Raw genomic sequence first — 21,103 nt, forward strand, 5'->3', positions numbered from 1 at the left:
GCATTTCTATACTGTTTTGCAGCACATTAGGAAAGCTTCCATGACCCATAAATGGATTGAGTCACTAAGAACCACTTTTATATATAAAGATTCTTAATAGTCAAATATTCTCCAAAAGTAAGCTATGGAGTCATTATTTAGATATTTCAAATTCTTTTTTAAGACATATAGGTAAACTCTATTTGTTTAGATATACATCTTGTAAAGGACAAAAACCTCAAAATGCAATCCAAAGCAATTTTTAGAAAATAATGTGTTAGTAAACTGTAAATATAGATATATACTATCAAGTAAATGTTTAATAAGGATTAAATTAGTACATAGGTTGTGAGTGAAACAGTAAAAAAAACAATAAGAGAAGTTTTACATGCAAAATAAACATCTATGTAGCATTATGTTCTGATATATTCAATTTTTCAGAAAATTTCACATCAAAATATGTTTGTAGATATATAAGTAGTCAAAATGGTATTAGTATTTTTAAGTTATCGAGTGGCAATTTATTAGTTACATCTTTATGTATTTGGTTTATATTAGAATAACAAACAATATTATGAAGGATGCAATTTTTCCCTTGTAGTAGAATCTTAGCATTAGAGTTATCCTCTCATTATTATTAACAATCTTAATAATTAAAATTTACATTATTTGAGCATCCATTTCTCCCAGAATATTTCTAGGCACTTAATAAATTACAACCTTAGACAAATAATTGGTTTCAAAAATTCAGTTACCACATTGAGTTTGTATCACATCTCATCAGAAAGCACAAAGGACTGGTGAACTAAACAAGCTGATGAATAGTCCCATAAAAATGTGACCTTCTAATTTACAGCGAAATCTTTTAAGAAGAATAAATGTAATGTGTTAATTTGATAAATTCAAATGATTTCTCCATCAAAGTGAGTTAAAATGTCATTTCTTTACTTTACTGAACAGTCATAGTCAATGCCATTGTGTACATACTTAATTCAAAAGATAATTTTAGGTTCTTACCCCAAATTGCCTTCTCTGGTTATTCTCCGGAATGGTACGACTAAAATGTACTTGATGGAAAACACTTGTACATAGAACACCTGATCAGTCAAGGCCAACTCTATTTATCTTGAACATTGCTTGATTAATTCCTCTAGAACCAGAGCAGGTGTTCACCACATTTGTATAAAAGGACTAACATGATCCAGTTAATGATCAATGAAGAAATATGCAAGAATTGAGAGAGAAAACAATTATAGGATTTTTTAATCATCAAGTTTATATTATTGTTTCATCCATTATTTTACTTCTTTTTAAAGTAGAAACGGAATTTGAAAAACGTGCCAGTGGTTGTAAATTTGCTGGTAATTGGTCCTTTTTGTTTCTCACAGGACTCTCACATCAGATTACAAGGTACCCCATCATAAATATTTCAGGATGCCTATGAGAAAAAGAATAAAGCTAAATCAAGTTCAGAATGCAGAGACAAATTACTGCAGCATTTGCAGAGTTCTCAACAATTCATCAAATTATACACTAGTCAAAGGAATTTCCTGTGAATATAAGGCACATTTGAGTCCTCAGGAAAAAAGACTAAATATTGAAGAAATATAGTCTTTATATTGAGCAAAAAGACCAGATTAAAATTATTGACTTACTAAATTATATTTAGATAATACTATTAACCATAGGTAATTTGATAATCAATGTTTGTGATACTTTTATGTGCTTTTAAAATTATACATGATTTTCTCTACAAACAGGTCATTTAAAACAATGGATACATAATTGAATGGATACATTCATTGTAATGGATATATAATACAAATGGATACATAATTTTATCTCATTTTTGTAGTTCAAATCAATCACCTCAATGGCAATTAGATATTAAATATGTTGTGTTATTCACCAGTGGCCTCTGAAGAAAGAAATGGAAAATTTAGTCTAGTTTCAATTTAACCAATATGTCACTTTAACAAGTATTTAACAAATATGTCACTTTTATGTCATAATTTAACAAATTGATGACCAGATTTAACATTATTTATGGTAAACCATGAGAAATAAATAAAATGAGTGTCTATAGCTTTAAAAGGAATTCATTTTTAAAAACTTTGTAAGGACCATGTTAATGCCTTTCAGTGTCCTAATAGGATTATAACTTAATGATGAGTCTGAGACGCCTGATGACCATTATAGGCCATAGTCTCCTAATTAACTAAAATTCTTAACAGTCCATTTAGGCATCCTCAAATGTTTTCTAAATGTTGAGTTATATTCTAATATTACTTAATCTAACATAAGCAAACTGTATTCTAGCTTTAACTTAACACTAATAGAGATAACTTTCTGAAAAAAAGAGTTGTACAACACAAAACACTATTATCCTACTTGTTCTACACTGTGACATATAAATAATAAGTCTGAGTGCCCAAGACTACCATTCAATCAATGCTCTTCTACCTGTGTAGTGACACCAGCAAACATCCATCACTAATACTCTCAGCTACCAAATTATTATGTCTGTATACTACTCAGATCATAATGTAATTTATCCAGGAACCAAGCATTGCTTTTCCTCCCAGTGGCAGAGACAGCCACTCTGTCTTATTAAGATCATTTAATGAAGTTGTTCTGTAAGGACCTTATATTGGAGCAGTTCAAGCAGAATGTTCATTTTCCTGTCTCTTAGGGAGTAAAAAGTGACAGCCATGAATTTCCCCTTCCTGGTTTAAACTCTTTATTAATAAAATACAATAATTAATAATAAAGATATAATTAATAAAGATATAACAATTAATAATAAACAATAAAGATACAATAATTGTCCATAAAATATTACTGCAAACTTTTTAAATATTTTCACAAATCTGTTTGTTCTACAACTTTATTTTGCCCCCTAGACAATCAGGAAAAATATTATTCACTAATAAGAGCAAAAGTGGTTTGGCACGAATTTGACTACCATCATTACCCCACTGAGAATATATAGAAACCTGAGAATTTATATAAAAACAATAGCAAGGGGTTACAGTTATAATTTCATCACCTTTCTTAACATTTTAAAAAGTAAAAATCCATGTAATTTCAAACTTTAAAAACATACAAACAAATGCTCTCATCAATAAAAAACTTAAAAGTTAATTCTTCCATTTGAGCATGTATTAATTTCAGGCAATTTTTCTCTGTCAGTTTGCTCCATATATTTGCAGCAATAAGAGGAAAATGTTATGAAAAGAGAAAAAGTTAAATCATATTTAGCGTAAATCTACATACCGCAAACAAGGTAGCCTATTGAAAATTATGACACATCCTATTTTAATGTGACAATTTCCTTTCACCGTAGAAAAATGGATCCTACATAATTGAATGTAAATGTTAATTTCAGAAACAGTTTATAATATCTTCAGTTTTATTAACAGTTGATAGATGAGACCCTGCTGCCTATCTAACATGACTAGAGGCTGTAAGATACAAAAGAAGATTAAGACTTAATAACTAAACGTCTTTTCTTCTTTTTTGTGTGTTTTTGTTCCAAATTATTAGAAACAATAACATTGAAAGAGACTCTCATATCTTTAAAAGTTCTACTCTCATTAAATATATCTGTGGGACAGCTCCTCTTAATTCCTTTCACAGAGTAAGTCCTGAAGTTAATTAAGGATGGAATTAGCTACTCACAGCACAGCCTTGCTATAAAGAGGTCTGTCTATATGAACCAGACTATTCAAGACTAATCGCCTCAAGTCGTCTCCAGAGGTAAAATGTGAAACATGTCTAGTAGAAGAATTTCCAAATTGTACCTGAAAAAGTAGTGGGCTCACTTAATTTTTGCTTAATAAACCACTACATTTTATGCGACTTCACTCCAGAAAGCTGAGAACAGAAGTGTATGCTATTTATATGTGAATACCTGGTTTCTAAAACCATCCCTTGCTTATGACTTCAACAAATGGATAATAGATGGATGAACGATGGGGAAAAGAGCCTTCACAAGGTGCTTGGTACCCATACTACATCTCTTTAACATCATAACATTCCTTTAAATTTCTGAGAATGTGACTCAGATTTCATTCCACTGTACTGTCTCCAACCTATGATTCATAAATCATATGCTCTGAGTTTGAAATGACAGATTATCCAATCAAACCTCGCACCTAGTGCAAGAATTCTCTGCAATATCCCTATAAGAGAGTTACCAAGTTTCTGCTTAAACATCTACAGAAATCCTTTGTCCCTTTGGCAACTCCTTGTATTTTAAAAAATAATTTAGTTTGAAATACTTTCAAATTTACATAAAAATTGTAGGTATAGTACAAAGAACTATCTCCACCTCTCCTCCACTCTGTTTCCCCAATTGTTACCATGCACATTTGTGTGCTGCATCTACGATTATGTATCTGTCCTCTAGTAGATACATAGATATAGATGTCTTTTGTGTGTGTGTGTATATATATATACATTTTTACACATAATAATTTGTATTTTCTGAATCATTTGATAGCAAATGCATAACATAATTTTCGATCACACCTAAATATTCCCATAGGTGTATGTATTTCCCCAAAACAAGGACAGCGTCCTACTTAACCACCACAGAACATACACAAGACACATATACACACACACACATACACAAATATAATTTCTCCCACATCTTTCCCATATGTGATTGTCAATCAGTGAGTAAGAAAAGCATTGTGCACAGAAATCACAATGCCTGACTCAGAATGCACTTAAATGTAGACAGAACAGGCAGCTGTCTTCTGAAAACATTTTTGCCACCACCCCCTCCACCAAACCAAAACATTTGCTCCACTGATGCTGGAAATTGTTAGAATTCATTCCATTGACTTTATACTTTTCAGAAGTGAACAGAATGATGAAGGACAAATACCATGGTCTTTGGAGTAAAACAGACCTGGGCTCCAATCCCAACTTTGCCATTGATAATTGGGTACTTCCCTAATGGGTCAAATCTCAGATTTTAACTTTAAATGAAATATACCTTATATGCTTATTGTGAGGCTTAAACACGATGAACTTTTTGCAGTAGCTGCACAGAGCAGGGCCCCTATGTTTTCTTAATGATTTTCTTTACTAGCATGTGTTATTGCAAAATTCTTCTTAAAATACTGACATTTTTGAAAAGACTCTTTAAAATGTAAATATCTAGTAAGTAACTAAATTTATGTAAATGAATTTACTAATTCTTTCTACAGGACACAATAAATAAAGCAGCATTAAAATATTGGTTGCCTGGAAGATGATGATATTTATAAAGAAAAATGGGTCAAAAACAGAGACAGTAAGTTTCAGAACCAAACATTTCCTATTTGACCTTCCACGTAAAGTGAGTCCTTTATATAGTCCCAAGGCCATTTGATTTTTTTTTGGAAGACTATTACCTCTTTGGTTGCGCTATGCCACTCAATTTTAAAATATAGTATAACAAAGTATAAAAGTAGATCATATGCTATAATTTTCCAATAAGTATATAGAGAAATGGATATGAGTCAATGAGAATTAATAGAAAAGGCTGCTACGGACAACGTCTAATTTCCATTATCAGAATTATTTTTAAAAATTGGAAAGTGTAAAACAGTGGGAACAGTTTGCTAGATATTAAAATTTGTAGATATTCAGTGTCAGTACTTTTTATATATTTAAATGCAAGTTTTACAATGAAAATTGATGAAAAATGTTTGTCTATAGAAGCAAACAGAAGGGCAACTAGTTAGAATACTTTGTTCCAGAATTGTGAATTTTTTATATAAAAACAGAGGGTAGGTAATACCAATTGATATTGCCCCCTTGTTAGTCCAATCTTTCTCTTATTAAGAATATAGAAAAAGTAAAAAATGCTGGATAAAAGCAACAGCAAAACATCTGAGGATGAAACTTCCTGAAGTTTATACATAAAATTAAAGAAAGCGGAATTTTTATTTCTTTCTCTGCATTTTATATATGTATTTTCTGTAATAATAAACAATTATTTTTCTTTCAGTTATAATTGCTTCTTATTTCTTTTTATCTTCACTTCACAACTTTGTTTCTTGATGTAATTGTTTGGCTTTTCATTCAGAATCCAGAATTTTCTTTGGAAAACAGGTTTTTCTCGTCAAATACAGCTTTCAAAGCTACAAAATGAAGAAAATGACATGTAAATTACATTTGGTAAGAGACCCAATTAAATGGAATAATGAGGAGAAAATTCTCAAACTGTACTTTATCTAAAACCTTGTATGTTTCTAGGACGAACAACATGTTTGGGAAAATTTTTTCTAAGTTTTTGTTATTCTTTTCATCTCATTTTAAATTTAACTGGTAAATTTTTACAGAGTTCGTTCTAGTAATGCATTTATATCATGATAGAAATCCGCCATTTACGGGTAGAAGAATAAAAAAGCTTGTGTTTCCAATTTTTGTTTTTTAATCTACTTAACAGCTATAAGAACTCATAAAAAGCCAAGAACAAATTATTCTGTATTGAAATAAGACAATTAGAATAATCAAAACACAGTTTGACTGTCTGCATGACTAAACAAGTACATCTGCAATCACATCTTTATAAGATACTTTAATCTGCAGGGATCTGTGGCTTCAGGAAAAAAAAAAGCCAAATTATCTCAATGAGTGGTTATATTGTGCATCAGCAAGAAGCAGAAGGAAATTGTGCCATGCACTCAAGAAAATAATTTTGGCCTTTTGCGTAATTTTCTCATTTCAATAAATGCTTATTGAATGTATATGATGTACAATGTTCTGTGCTCAGAAATAAATGGAGCACAAATATGACTTAGTCACAGGCCTTCTTCCAAATGTTAGCAAGTAGAAGTAGTACCCAAATAACAAAACCATCACATACAATAGGATACAGTTCTGACAACATACATATAAGCAACATAAATTGTGCCTAAATTTATAAAGAGTTCATAGCAGTATGTAGAGATTACAGAAAAAGCTTAAGAACTAGGTTTATTAGAGATAGTTCTTAATATCCAGATAGGATTTTAATTAATAATAAGAAACATGAAGGTGGAGAAGGATTGGCAAAGGGGAAAAGGAAATGTCAACCAAAGTAAAAAAGTGAATAAAAACATGGAGAAACAAGAGCTACGATTGAGGGAACTCAATAATTCAGTACAATTTAAAAGAAGCATAAAATATATGAAAGAGAGTCAAGTGGAATAAAGGATACCAAGCAAGGAATACGAAAAAAGAAAAGTAAACGTCAACAACTTCATAGCCTAGTTGGATTAAAAACATATATTTGGATTAAAAACAAAAGAAAACAAAAACTGTTCACTTCCAGGACAAACTGTAGGGCTGTATGAGTCAGTATCTTTCCCTTTTTCTCCTGGAAATTATACAAGCAAAATCAGGAAAAACAAGGGAAACTAACTCAGCAAACAAATCACACTTTTGGCAAAACTCAAAGAGAGATGTCATCTGCAGCCTACGACATATGAAGTCGGGCAGCCAAACAGCCGAGATTGGGCAAAAGTTACACAGGAAAACGTGAAGAGTATTGAGAGTGTAAAAAGGTCAGCAGCAACACCTCAGTACAAATGCTTTATCTTTCGCTTATATCTACGTATACTAAACAGAGGTGAACAAGGCTGGAAGCAGAGCTCACCCCGATTTGGTTTGGTTCAGAGAAACAGATGAAGCAGAGCTACCTAAAGTATCACACGAGTCATTTTTTGCTAAAATTAGTCTGCCCTGATATGTTCAAAAAATTGAAGACCACCCTGATCCCACAACTCAACCTCTCATTTAGAGACATAACTTAAGTCTAAAAATATCCAATTCATTTAAGCTAATTAATTGAAATAGGGAATTCTAAAACTAGTATGGCACAAACAGAAGGTTTTATAAGCAAACAAACAAAAACAAATCAAATTGAAGAAAGTGTAACAAAATTAATCAATACATGAACCACCATCAGAAAAATGTTGCCGCTGCACAGAAAAATATTGTTACCAAGCATGTTGACAAAAATTGAATTTAAAAACTTGAAAAGCCAATTGCCTCTATGAAGGAAGATCACAACAGAAGTGAAAGAACTCAGGGAAGGGATAAAGAAACAAGAGGAAGTGATGAACTGTGAGGTGGCAGAACTCAGGAGAAAAAATCAAAATCAAAATTAATTAATAAAATTGGGAAGAGAATGAATTGGATAGAAAAATATTAGGTATTGAAGATAGACAAAAAATAGGTAACAACAAATACATAATTGTAGTAGGTCCTTAAGAAAGAAAATCAAAATATAAATAAAATAGAATTTATAGGCATCATTTAATAAAACATTCCTCAAATAAAAGACAATCTGACATATATAAAAAGACACACTGTGTATATCTATATATATTTATATAAAATACAGTGATAATTTATATATATATATATATATATAAAATTACACAGGGATAATTGACTCGGAATACTCAAAACCAAGTCAAATTCTAGTAAAGTTAGTAGACTTTAAAGATAAAGAGAATTATTTGGCAGCCAGACAAAATAACCAAGTCACTTCAAAGGAGAAAAATATTTGTCTTGCATTAGATGTCTTCACAGGAATGATCAATGCCAGAGGACAGTAGAACAACACCTACAAGATAATAAAGGAACGAATGTGTGAGCTAAGAATGTAATATACATCCAAGCTGTTCTTCAAATCCAAAAACTATAAATTGTTTCAATATTCAATTCAGGGACTATTGTTCTCAAGAGTCCTTTCTGAAAAAAATTACTAAAAGTTAAACAGAGAAAGGACTGAAGAAAATTTTTTAAAATAACTTGGTGGTGATCACTGAATATATTTAAATGTAGAAGTGAAATTAAAACAATGTAGGGTTTAGGATGACAAAGTAGAAGGTAAATGCCACATGCCAGATAATGTACATATGATACAACTGGCAAAAATTGGGAGGATAAGAGAGAAGGAAACCTCATTTATGATAAATCAGAGACTAAACTGACAAGTATAAATAAATTTTAAGAAAATGAAAGCAAGCACAAAGAAAGATCATATTGTTGCATAAAATACTGTGAAACAAGTAGGGGAGGGGATAAGGAAACATGCTTATTCTCTCATCATTTAGTATGGATCTAATAGTCACTGTCCTCAGAAACAAAGAACTAGAAGAATTATATGAACCTATGATTACAAAGGTAACCACTAGAATACTTACGTATACACACAACCCCAAATAAAAACAAAGAAAAAATTACAGATGCAGTGAAGACTTAAAAAACATATAATCAATAAATGGAATAAAAGAGTCTGAGAAGTACAAAACCAAAATATCTAACATATCAATAAGTTCAAATGTGCTGAATTTCTGAATTTTAGAAGAAGCATTTTTAATTGGATCAAAAACAAAACCCAACACATATCTACAATAAAGTGATTGAGGAGATTTTAATAAAAGGATGGGAAAAGTATACCAGGCAAATGAAAACCAAAGAAAGCAGGGGTCAAAAATCTAAAATCATAAATTCATACAGAAACCCTAAAAGAATACATAGAAACTTGTAATCATGTTTGCCACAAATGAATGACAATGGGTATTGGATAGAACATCCTCATGGGAGGGAGTGAAACTTGTCACTGAATAATTTTTTATATGTTCTAGTATTTGAACTATGTGCAAATGTTCTGCTTTTTAGCAGTAAGACAAAAATAAATAAACCTGGAACTAGCTCAAAGCAGACCTACAAATGAAAGACAACTTTCCATTTGCCTAATACGAGCAATATGAGATAATGTGGATTTCTGTACATTAGCAGTTGATCCTGTCCTGTATGACTGCAGATTAGCACTCGGAATCACAAGAAACTCTGAATGCCTTAGAACTTTCTTGAAATACATGATAGAAGTCAGAATGTTACATTTGAAATAAACTCTAGCTGTTTTGCTAAGATTTATCTCTCAATTAAACAAGGAATTTTTACTGTAATTGACTGGGTTTCAGGACAATTAAGCCCATAATTAACTGATAGGCCCTTGTAAGATTTTGAGAGAGACAATCTCTCTTGGACAGCTTGTTTTTTGTTTGTTTTTAGCTAAAAAATATATGGTAAGTTCATATTCAAAAGTGCAACCCTTTTTCTTAGACCTGAAGTTTATACTTTTGGGAGCTCTCTTTAAGAAAAGGAATATAAAATTACAAATATAAGATTATTCATAAAAGTGGCTATTTATTTAGTACGAGAAAATAAATCTCAACAAATTACTGAAGATTTGTAGAGCTAGGTCCTTTTATTCTGAAATCTCTCTTGGGAAATGTACTTGAAATGCTTACCTGGAAGTGATTTCTGCTTGCAATTGGCTTCTGCTCTTCACCTCAAACTCTCACTCTCAAACCCTTAACAACTCCGAATACTTAGAAGAGTCTTTGTAGATGAGGCCCATAAAATTTAGCCTTCATTGGCTTCATTCGTAAATCTCCTTTATGTGGCAAAAATGATATCATTAACCCAACACCTTCTAAATGGATGATGGTAATCAATTCCTCATTATTCATGGTAACAATATCTGCTAGATTAATGGCATAATGTTTTCATATGTTGATGTGAGTGAGTCTGCAATGGATTATGATACATGCAAGAAACCCTTGACCATCTATTGAACTTGTTTAAGATTATAAAAGAGTATCTTTAACCTTTCTGTGATGCCTTACTTTCTTCATGTATTAAGTTGGCGAGGCTAAAGTCCCCAGTTGTTCAAACATTAGGTGTTGCTCTAAAAGGATTTTGCAGATGGAATAAAAATCTCTCACAAATGGATTTTAGGTAAGGGAGCTTATCCTGGATAATCTGGGTGAGCCAGTCTTACATCAGTCTCAATGCCTTAAAAGCAAGGCTGAGGCTTTTCTGAAAGAGGAAAGAAATTCCACCACTGGACAACTGCTTCTGTGCCCAGCCTGCCCGTGATCTTCCCTTCCTGACTCAGTGCTCCCTACACATGCTTGCTCAGCCAGCCTCTGCAATCCCATAAACCAGTTACTTGTAATATATCTCAATGTAAGGTCCAGCTGGTTCTACTTCCCTGCTTCAACCCTGACTGATACACTTGCCATGAAGTACACTGTTTACCACAGAATGATTGCAGAGGGGGGGGGTGTGTTCTTATCAGGACAAAGAGACTGATTTGTCAAGGTCCCCATGGCTTGTGGCTGGAGTCTGTTGGATACTTCTTGCAAAGAAAATGTATGTTTATTTAAATACACAGCTTCTCTTAAAGCACCTTCCAGTCCCACACAGGCACTAGCTTAGGAACCTCAAGCCCCCTGCTTCTTGCCTTCCGGGCCACACTGCTTACTTGGAATATTGGAGAGGAGTTTGCTCAGAAGCATTAGCAACAGCCACTGTATATGGATTCATTGGGTCACATCCCTCTAAATCCTCTAAAGGCTTCTCTTCAGTATTAAAATAAACCAAATTCCTTGCCCGGGCAAATGTGGTCACACATGACACGACCCCTGGTTCCCCACCCATCACATCTCTTAACAGTCTCCTCACTCCACTCCAGCAACAGTGACCCTCTTTCTGTCCCTGGAACGTGTCAACTTTGTTTCCACCTCAATGGCTTTACATTGTTCTCTGTGGTTGGGATATTCTGACCCCAAATCTCTGGGACTTTTTCTCTCAGGATTCAGCTTAAATGTCAAAGAGACCTTCCCTGATGCTCCCCTTCATCACACCCTGTTGCATGACCTTGCTTTATTTTCTTCATCACTCTTATCAATATCAGTATCCAGACTTATCTTCTTTTATTTACTTACTTATTGCCTATCTCTCCGTCTATGTGACAAATTCAATAGGAATAAAGACCTTGTCTGCCTTTGCACACCATATATTCCAAGCACCCAGCATCGTGTCTGGTTCATGAAAAGAGGCTCAAAAAATATATTTGTTGAATGAATGAACAAATGAATGAAGGAACCTCCAGGCAGACAAAGGGGCTGCTCACTTCTCACACTGTGGAATTCCTGCATGCTGGAGTCCTGAGGGCTCCATAGTAATGATAAAAGGTGGTTCTCCAGGTCATATATCCACATATCCATCCATTTAACCACAGCCCTAGCTCTTAAAAATCAACATCTGTTATTGGTAACCACTTATATTCACTATTGCCTGTCAGGGAAAACATAGCATTTATAAACTCATCACTTCATTTTATAGTTGGCTGCCTGACAAGCTTTTTTATAATGATAACCAAAAAATGTTTTAAAGCAATGAAAATGAAAAATGTGGTGGTCATGAAGTTATCCAAAACACTTTCACTAAAATAAAGTGATTTAGTGATTTTTAACATAGCAGAGTTAGGTTATCTGTTGTTTTCTGGTCTTTTGCTTGCCAGCTAATTGGCAACTAACTATACCAGATGAACAACAGTGGTAAAACTCAACAGAGATACCCTGGCAATATGGGACTCTGCAGCTATGTAAATATAGCATTCAGTCACCAGTTGTTGTCAGTCTCTGAGTGTACAGTATTCTGAAAACCTTCTCCCTACTCACATTCTCCATCCTATCCTGAGTCGTATAGATAAGTCCAATCTATAAAACTTTTATGTGCATAAGAGGATCTCATTAAAATGTAGATTCTGATTCAATTGATCTGGGGTGGGGCCCAACATGCTGCATTCCCAACCACCTCTCGGGTGATGGCATGCTATTATCCTCTGCCCATGTTTTGATATCAAGGTTCTAATTTCTAAATCTAAGCTCTAGATCAGTACTGTCAAGCTGCCATTCAATTTCAGCCACCATCAGGTAATAATCAGACAACAAAGCAGCAGGTAGGTTGCAAGGAGTAGTAAGGATTGATCAAAGTACTTTAACAGTCTTCATATGACTTTTAAATATTGATTGCTTGGTACCTGTTGAACCTTTTAAAACATGTTTTTCACATATTAATTATTTCTGTTTCAGATTCCCCAAATTTTGGTGTTTATGTGTGTGTATTTGTGAATTTCAATGATTTGGTGTTACCTAAACAAGGATAGAGAATAGGAAGGATTTCTACTTCTAAAATGTCTCTGAGTTTTGTGTTCATTCTGAATCTTTAGTATCTAAAATTTTCTGGGGTGAGCCATGTGTAGCAATCTCAATTTTTATTTAAGGTGAATATATCTACAAATGCTTTCTCTCTGCATTTTAATTATTTGTGCAAGTAAGAACTTTTACATAATATCAAAGATTATTTTTCTTTACTGGTATTAGACTTAAGATTATATTCTAAAGCAAAGATATAACAAACTAGATTTTACTAAAAGCCTATGTTCATATTTTTTACCTGTAGTAATTGAGAAATTTTGTGTTTCAATGGAAAACTGTGTATTGTCTCTAACACAACCTTGTGAGTTATCAGATTCTGGCTGAGTTCTCTGTTTTGAACTATTTTGTCCCTTGTTGTAAACTGCAGGTTACTGATGGATATGCAAACTCTGTCTTGCCTGGTAGAGATTTAATTGACTCCCTCCCCTCCTTGGAAATACTGGTTTTGGTATCTACCTGCAAATTGGACTGGAGCCTGTTACATTGCACAAATTGTCAACCCTTTCCAAATTTTCAATTCTTCCAGTTTCTTTCAGTATCTGGCTACAACCCTCCAGATTAACTTTTCCAATTTTTCTTCCTACCGCCTGATGACCTTATCAAGAACTAAAACCTGACAGCCCAGACCTTTATCCAGAGACAGGTTGCCTGGCAGCTGTCCCTTTCTTCCAGGATCTTCTGGATTCCAAAACAGCTGACCTTTGCCACCACCTCATAACAGATGGTTCAACTGGTTTTGCAAGAGCAACACCAACTAGAATCCCTAAGAGAATATTTCTGAGACCCTGCTTCACCCCACCCAGGAGGTTTATGATCACTTCTGGGTTGTTCAGCAATGAGTGATATTTATTCACCTTTAACAAACGGACACTGTTGAAATTCACCTGAGTCCTGTGCTCCTGGAAAGCAGAGATGAGATAGTTAAAAATTCCCAGAAATTCCCGCACCCTTTTGCATTCCAGAAACAGCTACCCGCAAAGGACCCATCTGCCCTCACATATTCCAAGATAAGACCCTCCTTATCCTTCCTCATGATTCCCATAAGACTCACAGATGACTTCTTCGTTTACCTGCTTCCACAGATGCTCCTTCCTCTCCTTTGAGATGTTTCTCTTTAATGAATGCTCTCCCTATTGCAATCGCCTGAATAAAATCATGTCTTTAATTGTCTCATGCATTTTGTCTTTGATAGAACAATAAAAAAACAGTTCAGCTGAGGTGTAGAGAAGATACACCATTTTCTCTACACTGAAAGTTTTAAAGATTTTACAGATATAATGTGAATGGGTTCTGGGAATTTATTGGCAAAACTGACACAGAGCCAGTTCTAAGTAGTTTCCAGGTTTTTGAATAAGGCATATCAAAGAGGGGTTTCAAGCTGTTTCAGAACCCACTGGGAACAACTTGGAAGCTAAAGAGAGAGTGCTAAGAAAGATGTTTCAAGTTGAAAGGGAAAAAAAAAGAGAGTACAAAAGGACATTAAAAACCCAGTAGGTAAGACTAAAAAGTCACCCAGGGACTTTGAAGTGTTTGAAAACTGTCTCAAGTTCCAAAGTGATAGTTTAGAACATAGAAAGTAAGTCTGGCAAAATGCCTCTTATTGTACAATTGCCAAATAACCTTCTGCACGCTGCAATTATGGAGATTGAAAGAATGTGGGTAAATGCAGTGAAAAGACTTAAGGTAGACTCTGTAATGATAGCATGGAGGAGAAATATATTGGTAGATGAGACTTTTTATAAGTGCTCTTTTATAATAACAATTTTTAAATTCAGCAGCACCTTTCTGAAAAGATGAACTATTTTAAATGAAAGTGATAAAAATAGGTAACATTATAGTAAAATGGCTGGTTTTAGAAATAAGCACCAGAATAGGCTGCTTAGGGAATATGATTTGAACACTAATTGAACAGGGGAGGCCACATCTAGAAATATTACCAGTATAGACACCTGGGTTAGTATTCCAGCATTCTCATCTAAGCTCCACTTTTACTATTTCTGTGAGCCTATGTCAGTTATTTAAACTCCTTATGCCACAAATTCTTCATATAGAAAATTGGGACAATAATAATTTCTATATCATAGAGCTGTTTAGTGAAATAATATAAAATGATTAGTAAATGAAATGTATCAAACTCTTACTAGGTATCAGACATGGTACTAATGGCTTCCCGTGGGTTTGGTTATCTCACTTAATGGTCACAGCAATGTTAGGACAATGGTAACTTCAGTAATATGAAGCCCGTTTCCAGTTGAAGAAACTGAGGCACAGAACATTTAATGGACCTGCTTAAGGCCACACAACTAGCAATAATAGAGCTCTGATTTGAAGTAAGTCTTCTGCTTAAAATTTTACCTTTATACTTTATTGCTTCCATGTTTTATTCCCTTTATAAATGGCAATTCCCCCAAAAGACCATTACCACATTATAACTTAGTCAGGATAATGACCATGATTTCAAAGGTGAAAAAATCACGTAAAAGGACCAAGAGAGGAGAAAAAAGAATGAAGAGGCAGAGATGAGAATATTCTAGTTATAAATGTATTGCCTCTCAGCCCAAAATCCACTCTTCAATGCCTGCTCTGTGATAATGGATGGGAGCCCTATAAATATTTCTCCTTTGCCAGCTGGCGTTGGGTTCTGTCACTAGAGGGCACTAGAGGGACACTGGAGGAAAACTGGATTTCCCCCTCTCCCCAGGCTCCTGCAGTAGTTTCCCCAGCACTAGGCTTCTACCATCTAAGTATCAAGCTCCTGCAGTGGCTTCTCCAGCTCCAGACTCCTGCAGTGCAGGTAGGGTTTCTCCAGAGCCCAGAGCCAGCAGTTGCCCCTGTCAGCAGTGTGCCACCTGTCTGGCACCACCCCATGAATGGCTTTCCGGAATATGCCAAAAGGCAAGTTAAGGACCACCTGCGTGACCTCTCCCCGTGAACAGCCTCCCCTACATTCCCTCAATGGCTTTGCAATGAGTTCTGAGATATAGCACCTGCCTATATAGACGGTTACCCCTGGCACCCTGATGGTGGATTTCTAGCAAGTTCCACCTGCAGCAGCTCTGTGTGTGGCGGTGCCATCCAGTGAAGCTTGGATAAACTTTCTCCAACAAGGTCTGGATCTCAGCCCCAGGGCAGGTGCGCCTCTTCCTTGAGTCACTCTTTCTCAGGCCTTGGAATAGTGGCTGATCTTTAGATTTCTTATATTCTTTAGAGTTCTGTTCACATCTTACTAGTCAATTTTCTATAATGCCCTATATTATATCTAATATTAGAAGAAAAAAAGAACTTAAAATTAATTCTAAAACATGCGTATCTCGATTGTAGTTGCTCTTCAGTTATCATGTTCCTCTTTCCTTCCTACTATAGCCAGTTTCTTGGAAAAGTGTAAGCCTTTCTTGGTAGATGTCCCATGGGCACCTCCATCTCAACATATGCTGAAAACTGACCTCATTTTCTAACTCTAAACCATCTTCTCCTGTATTTCCTCTTTCAATGATAGTCTTTTTCTTGGACATAGTTATCCAAGCTGGAAACCTGATAATCATATATTTATCTCTCTCTCATCAGGGCACACAATCCTTTAAATTCAACCTACCTAATGTTGGGCCGGCGGAATAGGGGAATGTCAGCAAAATGGCACCAGAGCCTCCATCTTGTTGGGCCCGCCCCTGAGACTTTCATGCCTGACCTGAAGGTCACCTTCCAAGAGATCTTCCGCCATCAGAGCAACGGCTCAGGGCCACGTCACATTGGGGAAAACAGAACCTATGCAGGAAACCGAAACTTAACTTTGCACAGCTATGCACCATATATGGGCTGCTGGCCAACAGTGGCCCACCCTTATAAAAACCCCGCCTGCCTTTGCCTGGGCATGACTTCCCTGGCCTCGCTCCCTTGCAGGGCCGTGGAACCTCACCCCGGAGAGCCCCCATTAAAGCCTACCCTAAATTTACTGCCTGGCTCCTGGTTTTCTTTGTTCCGGGTTTGAGACTAAAACCTGCAAGATTCAAACCTAACACTTAATATTTCTCAAATTACTTACTTTCTTTCTAGAGTCTCCATGTCTTCAAAATAAAAGATCTCATTTAGTGAGTGGTTAGTATGTGCTAGTCATTGTGCTATAATTAACCCAAACTCAAGAGGCAGGTATTATTATCCCAATTTCACAGATGAGAAAACTGAAACTTAACAGGTTAAGTAATTTATCCAGACATAAACTACTAATAGAAGGCAAAGTGACAATTCAAAAGCAGATAGCTGACTGCACACAAGTTCCCACTGCTAGAATATGCTGCCTTCGGTCTAGCCCCATTATCGTGCATCCACCACACAATTTCCAGAAAGCTTTCTAAAATGCAAATCTCGTCATGTCACTTTCCTGCCTTAAACATTTCAACGAGAATTTTATTTCTGGTTAGGATTTAATAGGTAGTGGCAGCTCATTATTCTCACTGCACCAGCTAGAAAAGTGAGAAAGAAAAACACACAGGTACATTACAAATAATTTTTTTTTTTTGTCCTTTTTGCAACCGGTAAGGGGATCGCAACCCTTGGCTTGGTGGCGCCCGCACCGCGCGCGGTGGGAGCGCAGCTGCGCTCCCAGCGCCGCACTCTCCCGAGTGCGCCACGCAGTCGGCCCACAAATAATATTTTTAAAGCCATCAGAGGGCTGTGGAAGCAAAAACAACCAAATTAGTTAAAATTCCAGAGATGGCAGAGCCCCTCCTAAATGAGCTGAGATTACCAAATTTTTTTTTTTTTTTTTTTTTTTTTTCCCCTCTCTGGGAATTTACCATGTTCTGGCATTGCTAAGAAAGAGACTTGCAATAGACTGAGAGACTCTTCCATGGAAAGTAAATTCGGAAGAGTTTTAATGGCTAGGTAGTTGGTGTGAATTGCTCTAGCAATTGCATATCTTTGTCCAGTGTTCCCCACAGAACATTTTCTCAGAGTGCTGGGGTGGTATGGGAGACTGTGGATTGGACAGGAAATGCAAAGTAATATTTCCTGCAGTCTTGGGAGAGATATGGTCTTAGGAGACAATATCCCACTAGAGGGAGAGGCCTCAAATAGACATCTGAAATCAGAAGCGAATGAAGCCTGACTAAAGCAGTACTTGAGCATTGACTCAGCTCAATAACTAATTGGATTAAGGTGATAACCCCTAACCCTCTCTGCCAAACTAGAGAAAGAGTGAACTGTCTCTGGGGAAAACTAATGTTAATTTCAGTATCTATAGATCTTTTATACTTCCTATCACACAATAAAAAAGTTACAGGACTTACCGAGAAGCAGTAAAATGTGACCAATAACCAAGAAGAAAAAAACAGATGTTAGAAGCAGATCCAAGAATCATGCAGATATTGGTATTAGAAAATTAGGACTTTAAAATTATTACTACAGGGCTGGCTGGTTAGCTCATTTGGTTAGAGGATAGCCTTGTAACACCCAGGTCACAAGTTTGGATTCCCAAACTGGCCAGCCACAAAAAATGAATAAATAAAATTACTATTATAAACATGTTAAGAAAATGTATGAAAAGACGGACAAAATGGATGAAAACATGAGTAACTTCCACTGAGAACTAGAATCTGCACAAAAGAGACTCAAGTGGCATTCTAGAACTGAAAGTATATATACAAATAATTTCAGAAATATATACAAGGGGTCTTCAAAAAGTTCATGTAAGATTCATATCATCTTTTAATTTCATTTTCCATGAATTTTTTGAAGAACCCTTGTATAATCCAAAAATGGGGACTGATTAGATGGATTTAAAAGCAGACTGGCAAAAGGCAGGATTAGTGAACTCAAAGTCAAGTCAATATAAAATATCCAAATGAAGCCCAGGGAGGAAAATAAAATGCAAAGAAGAGAAGAGCATAGGAGTCATTTGTGACAGAATTAACCAGACTAAAATATATGTAATTGCAGTTCCAAAAGGGCAGGTGAGAGCAGAAATAGGAAAGAAACAATATTTGAAAAGATAATGGCTAAGAATTTTCCAAAATTGAAGAAGGATGCATTCAAGAATTTCTATGAACCTCAAGCAGTACGAATACACAGAAAACTGTAGTTAGACTCATCACAGTAAAACTTCTGAAAACCAAGAATAAAGAGAAAGACTTCAAAAAACAGCCAGAATAAGAAGCATCAATAATATTAAGAACAGAATTTTAAACAGGGAGTATGGAAGCAAAGAAACATGTCATTTTTTTATTTTATTTTTATTATTATTATTTTTGTCTTTTTCGTGACCGGCACTCAGCCAGTGAGCGCACCAGCCATTCCTATATAGGATCCGAACCCGCGGCGGGCTCCCAGCGCCACACTCTCCCGAGTATGCCACGGGGTCGGCCCAGAAACATGTTATTTTTTTTAAAGAGTTGGAGAGGAAAAAAAGAAACCTGTCATCTAGAGTTTTAAACCCATTGAAAATATCCTTCCAAAGGCAAAATGAAATAAACACATTTTTCACATACCTGAAAGCTGGGAAAATGATTTGCCAGCAGACCCATACTTTAAGATACACTACAGCAAGTTCTTTAGACTGAAGGAAAATTATCTCAGATAAAAGCCAAGTACCTCAAGAAAGAATAAAAATTTCAAGAAAGAGTAGTATAACCTCTAGGACAATTGCTAAAAGAATAATACAACGAGATATAAAAACTGAACAGGCAATAGAGGAGATACAATGGAATAACTCGGAATAATTGGCTAAAACATTTCAATGGCTCCCCATTTCTGATAAAATAAATGCCAAGATCCTTAGTATAGTGCACTAGGTGCTCCATGGTCTTGTCCCCATCTACATATGGAGCGTAATTTTCATCATGACCTTCCTAGAACTCAGCCACCCGGAGCTGCATGCAGCTCTGTTAGCACACCACGTCACTCATACCACCCTATACTGACATATGCTGTTCTTTTATTAGAAATAGAATCCCCTTATTTTCTTACCTGGCTAATAGCAATTTAACTCTTAATATTTAGCTCAAGCATAATCTGGTTTTGCTGAAAACCATCTCTGAATTTCTGTATGCTCCCATAATACCCAGTGCTGTTCTTATCACAGCCCTTGTTGTACAACATAATTATTTGTTTACATATCTGTTTTCCCAACTAGACTTCAAGATCTTCGAAGGCTGGTTCTCTACTTGTTATCTCTGTGTCTCTAGCACCCAGTACAGATACTAGCACATTCAAAATCTACCTTAGGGAAGCCTAAATACATAAATGAGCAAATGTTATTTCAGTATCTGCTGGTCGAAGACTTTGTGATATTACGCCAAGCATGTTACAATCTGCTCCCGTCCTCCAGACCTTTATTTCTAAATGGCTCACCTGTACCTCAAACTCAACACATTCCAAACTCAGTTCATTTCATTGTACTTCTACTCATGTGTGTCGAATTCAATTAATGTCTCAACATCTGAAGTCACCTATTGCAGCCAACTTGGATTCATTTTGACGTCTGCTCCTTCATTTCTGATGTGTCTTTCCTCACATTATTTCCTTGGTCTTGACTTCTTGCCTCCTCCCTCACCCTTTGACCTCCTGCACATCCTTTCATCCCAGCTCCAGCGTGACTCTCACTCCAGATTCCTCCCTCCAGCCAGAATGAATCTGACTTCTTCCTCGGTGCATTCACAGAACCTCATCTGTGGTGTCATATGTCACATATTCTGTTGTCATCAATGGTTTGCATCTGTCTCTCTCACCAGGTGGTGAAAATTTTAAAAGATGAAACTATTTTCACTTGCAGAGAAGGCAGGTGGGTGGAAATATTTTTTTTTTTTTTAAGGGAGAGAAAGCAAAGGAAGAAAAGCTGAAGAAAGAAAATTTAAAAAACACAAAAAAGCATTTTTTTAAAACTGTGGGGAAATTACAAGGACATTTAACATGAGGTAATCCAGGAAAACAATTCTCCTTGAAAATGTATTATCCTTGGAGGTATTTTAGGTATTTTCACCCAGCCATCACCCCCGTCCCCATAAGGAGAATTCACCTGTCTGCGTCTTCCTCCTGCTTCAGAACACGAATGGCTCCCCTGATGA

The sequence above is a fragment of the Cynocephalus volans genome, chromosome 1 (genome assembly GCF_027409185.1).
Source record: "Cynocephalus volans isolate mCynVol1 chromosome 1, mCynVol1.pri, whole genome shotgun sequence".
In the NCBI taxonomy this organism is placed as follows: domain Eukaryota; kingdom Metazoa; phylum Chordata; class Mammalia; order Dermoptera; family Cynocephalidae; genus Cynocephalus; species Cynocephalus volans.